Source organism: Schistocerca americana, chromosome 3 (genome assembly GCF_021461395.2).
Source record: "Schistocerca americana isolate TAMUIC-IGC-003095 chromosome 3, iqSchAmer2.1, whole genome shotgun sequence".
In the NCBI taxonomy this organism is placed as follows: Eukaryota; Metazoa; Arthropoda; class Insecta; order Orthoptera; family Acrididae; genus Schistocerca; species Schistocerca americana.
The window spans coordinates 28684824-28690190 of record NC_060121.1 but is presented as its reverse complement, the minus strand read 5'-3'; positions in this window follow the sequence as shown (position 1 = coordinate 28690190).

Here is a 5367-nt window from a genome sequence, read left to right as displayed (position 1 = left end):
AGCGAGTTCTCGATTAGCAAGAAGAATCGTGTTCAACACTACTGATGGAAGTATCGTATAAGGCACGTAAAGGAAGACGTTTGCCCGATACTGCTGTCTCTCGTGTGCTCTCGTCTTGAACGACAGTTACAATAGCGAGGGATCGATAATTACAGTCGAGTTTGGCGACTGTCGTTTATTAGAGGACAAAGTGCTTCTCAATTACATTTAAATGTTATTGCAGTTCTGTTACTTTTATTTGTGGCTAACCAACCTTACTTCCCAGGCTACCTCACATAAGTACAATTTGGGTAATGACAGTGCGTATCTACGAGAGTCGGATTAGTATGGATCTCTTACTGGCGAGACGGTGAAATATCGGGGTTCGTGGTGCTCGCACCATTTCAGAAAAAGTGAGATGGCTCTCGTCATGCTGCCCACCATGGTAAATGAAGTGGATGACATGTGTGCACTCGACTAAGTTTTGACTGACATCCAACCGATATGTTTATGTTCTACCAGTTACCGAGATAGGAGGCACAATGGAGGATTATAAAATATATTATTCATTCCCCCCTGACTAAGTTCCAACTGGGATGAGAAATATCCCTTCCCCCATCTGGGACTGAACCCAGGACTTTCAGGGCTGGAGCCATGTGCTCTGCCAGCCAGATCAGCATGGCAACTAGACTGTGACGTATCTCAGTAAATGATGCAACAGTGTACAGGTGAGGGAGAAGTGGTGTGTCTGCTGCCACTGAAGCAGAGAGAATTACACTGAAGAGGTCATGCATGCTAATGTCAAAACAAATTACGGTTTAATTACAAAGATCTCAGTGCTAGAAATCAATCCCTTTCAGAGATGAAAGGGAAAGCTGGAAAGCTGAAGGCACTGTCATCTAACTTCAGGTGTGTCTCAGGGAAGGGTGATATTCATGTTGAACATTCAATGGTTTGGCCGACAGCATTCATAGTAACCTCAGACCTTTTGCAGATGACGCATTTATCTATTATGAAGCACTGCCTCAAGAAAGCTGCACAGAGTCACATATTTGTACAATTTTGATTTCTAAGTGGCACAGAGACTGGCAACTTGCTTTAAATGTACAGAAATGTGAAATACTGCACTTCACAAAACAAAATAAAGTACTAGTCCTATGACCACAATACCAATAACTCACAATTAGAATCAAATCACTTCGCACAGATACCTGGGTGTAACAATATGCAGGGTCATAAAATAGAATGATCACAAAGGCTCGGTCATCTAAAGTGGCTGGCAGGCTTTGGTTCGTCGGAAGAATGGTATGGAAATGTAATCTCATACCAAATAGGACTAACAGGGGATACTGAATGTATGCAAAGAAAAAAAAAGAGTACAATGAAAAGTCACAAGTTTGTTTGACCCACAGGATAGCATCACAGAAATACTAAAAAGACAGAAGTGGCAGACACCTGTAGATAACGGAAGCTATCCTGAGAGAGCCTACTAGCATTAAGTGAGGGGAGTAGAAATATACTACAAACCTCCTATACATCATTCTTATAGGAATTTGCACAAGATTAAACTTATTAAACTGTGTACAGGAACCGTACTTTCTGCACTCCACATTTGAATGGAATAGGAAAAGTGGTACAGTGGGTCTGTGGTAAGTACCCTGTGTCATGCAGTTCATTGTGGTTTGTGGAGTAAGGATGTAAGTGTAGGCTCATTGTTTTGGATAGTTAGACAGACGATAAAATGCTGAAGTATAAAATATATGATTGCCTGGACAAACACAATGTCCTCAACTCTTTAACTACAAAAATTTAGATGCTCTATGATATTTGTGTGTTGAGATTACAAAAGAAAAATGGAAATTAAAGTCATTTAGAATAAAGAAAGGTGCACAACAGGCTAGTTCCCTTTCCCACTTACTCTTCACCACAGTCAGGTTCTGTACTGAAGGAAGAAATCTAAATGCTTTCATATTTGCAGGTGTGTCGCCATTTGGGGTTAAGCCAACACAGAGGTACAAGGAAACTGAATGTGTCAAATACTAAATTCGAGAAGTTGGGCTAACTGGTAAATGGAAACAGAAACGAGACAGTGGCAATTCAGTAGTCTGCCATGACAAGAGTGCCATTTCCATGTTCTGAACAGGCTACGCAAGGACTCCAATCCTTCAGTAATGTAAAAAGACTTACTTCCTCTAAGATCTAAACCTACTGTGTTCACGACTTTCCTTCCGCCCTTCGTATCCTACAGTTTTGAGAGCTGTGTCCTAATCGAAAGCTATAAAAATTAATCACAAGTTTATGAAATGAAATACCATAGGCCTGCTCCACAAAAGGCCAGGACACAGATCAGCAATGGGCGCAATATGCAGGACCTGCAGGTCAGAGCACCCACAGAAGATAGGCCGAGTGCAGCGAGACCGAAATGTCGGTGTCGTGTGAATGGGATGCGGGCTAACCCGACTGTCAGTTATTACACAGAAAGGGATGTGCCAGGATGAAGAGTACGAACTGTATTTGTTTAATCACAACTGCTGTGAAAGATTGTGCCTAGTGCTTCAAAAACATAAATGCCTGACTTCAATTACGAATCTTCCTGGCTTTGTGTGCTAGACTGGGACTCAAACCTGGAGCGAGTGCCTTTCACTGGCAAGTTCTCTACTGACTGAGCAATAGAATGACAAGATATGCAGAACAACTACTGTGAAGTTCGGGAGGTAGTGGCAGAAGTAAAGCTACAAGGGAAGGTCACGAGTTGTGTTCAGACAACTCAGTTAGCAGAGCACTGCTGTGAAAGGCAAGGTGTATGTGCTGGTCAGGCACACAGAGTTTTAGTCTGCCAGAAACTTTCTAACTAGCACACACACTGCTTCTGATTGATCCGTGTGCAAACACAGAATGAACTTTCAAATAGTTTGTGAGACAGAGAGGGAGGGAGGGACTGAGGGAAAGAGGGAGGGAGGGAGGGAGAGAGAGAGGGGGGTTGGCGGGAGAGAGAGAGAGAGAGAGAGTGGGGTGAGTGGGGGAGGGTGGGAGGAGACAGGAATAATAACTAACCAACAAGCTCACAGTGAGCTTCAGTAACATTTCACCTTAGTGTGCCCTGACATAACATTACAAAAGGGTCACCACGTGGGTGTCAACTAGGTACTGCAGGACAACAGTGGCTAATATAATAATTTTACATGGCTCAACAGTTTGGTGCAACTCTTTCAATTGGATACCACTTTAGCGGCATGCGAGTCCCTAATCTACTCCAGTTGTCCAATCGGGGAAAGGGAACCTACAATTTAACGTGGAATCTGAACCGTGTCTCACGCCTTCTCGTCAGGGTGAGGTTAGGGCTGGGGTAAAGGCAGACTGAAATACCTCTATGTTTCAACCAGGATTTGATACCGAGAGCTCTCAGTTTCTGAGCACGTGCTTTAGCATTATACAAGGACTATTCAAAATGTATCCAATCTTATTTTTTATGTCGACACCAATAGTGGCTTTGGGACACACATCCCCTCTATGTTGGTAAGCGTACATAGTGCAAACGTGTGATTTTTTTTCACAATAGCAGAAACAACCAGTCACTGCCTAGTTGTTGCCGGGTGAACACTTATAAGAGATAGTTATCGGATTTGGTCGTGAGGACAAAATGACAAAAAAAGTGGGACAACATTATTGCATCAAATTTGTTTTAAGCTAGGCAATTCTCAGGTCGATAGAATCGACAAGATTTGAGAAGTGTTTGGGGACGAAGTGACGGGTACCACATATATAAAGGAGTGGCACGACCACTTCAAAGATGGCCATGCATCAGTGAAGAGTGAAGCACATTCAGGTAGGTCTTCACCATCCAGAGAGCTGATAACGTAAGGACACTGGTGATGCAGGGTAGATTAAACAAGAGCAGAGAACTTGCACACAAGGTTAAAATTAGTGTTGAACCCATTCATGCCATCTCAGGAGAATTTATGCCAAAGTTTCTAACAACTGAGCATAAGCAACTTCATTTGGAGATCAGACAGGACGTGCTGGATACTGTCCGTAGTAATCCGAACTTTTGTAACGCAGTAATCACTGGTGATGAGTCCTGAGTTTACATGTACAACGGAGAAACAAAGTTCCTCTCATTGCAATGGAAGTATCTGTCATCCCTGAGACCCAAAAGAGTGAGGCAGGTCCGCATCAATGTGTAAGTCATGCTGACCATCTTTCGTGACTCCAATGGTGCAGTCTGTCACGAGTACGCCCCAGAAGGTACTAATGTCAACGAGGAGTACGACCGAAAGGTTACCTGCGTGAGTCGGTGAGATACAAACAGCTGGACTCGCAGGCAGTGGGCACCCTTCACCGTGACAATATGCGTCCTCTCATCGTTCTCCATTAATTCGGAGTTTTTTTTGGAAAACAAGAAAAGACTGTGGTTTGTCAGCTTCCTGTTCCCCTGACCTAGCACTGAGTGACTTCTGGCTTTTCCGTACACAGGAAAAGGCTCTGAAAGGGATCAGATTTCAGAACAGGGAAGACAACGTGCAGAATTCGACGGAGCAGTTGAACGCCCTACCGAAAGAGTCTTTCTGGTGATGCTTCCAGCAGTGGCAGCAGTGTTGGGAGAGGTGTGTAGAAGCTGATGGGCACTGCTTTGAAGCTGAAACTATTGTATCTGAATAAAGATTGATTTTGTAGCTAAAAGTCAGATACTTTTTGAATGGACCAAGCCTGGAAATGAGGACTACACATTTTAGAATATCTGTATAGTAGATATCTGTATAGTAGACAAAACACTAGGCTTGTTCCAAGTGTGCCAGGTGTTTACTTTGGAAGATAAAAGTACTAGATTAGTTACATCAGGAGTTATACCAAAAATGGAGCCTTTTGTGATTTGATTAATTACTGCAACTGTGAAATGCACAGTTAAATATTACTATTGAAAGACATTCTTTGTTTATTTACATGGTACTTGTATAATGTATGTAACCTTGATGAAAAATTATTTATAAGACACTGTATACAATTACTGTATGCACTTGATAAATATTTGTCCTCCTTTGGTACAGATGGTCTGAGCACCACCAGAGTGTGACCAAAGAGGGCGCACGATGACCACCCCTGCCCCCTCCACTCCCCTATGATGGATTAACTACGTACTGTGCTGGATCTCAGGTGCAGACGTAAATCCACTCTAATAGTAGGTGCAGGAGATCATAGCACATGGTGGATAGGTTACCCAACATGTAAGGTGTCCTTACCCAGAAAACCCATACTTCTTTGAAATTTAGAAAAGTGTACAACAAACCCTAAGAAGATCCATGTATAATTAAGCAAAAAGGTTGATGGAAAGGTCGTTTCAATAACAGTTGATTCACCAACGTAAAACCTTCGCTAGGTATAAGACACCTT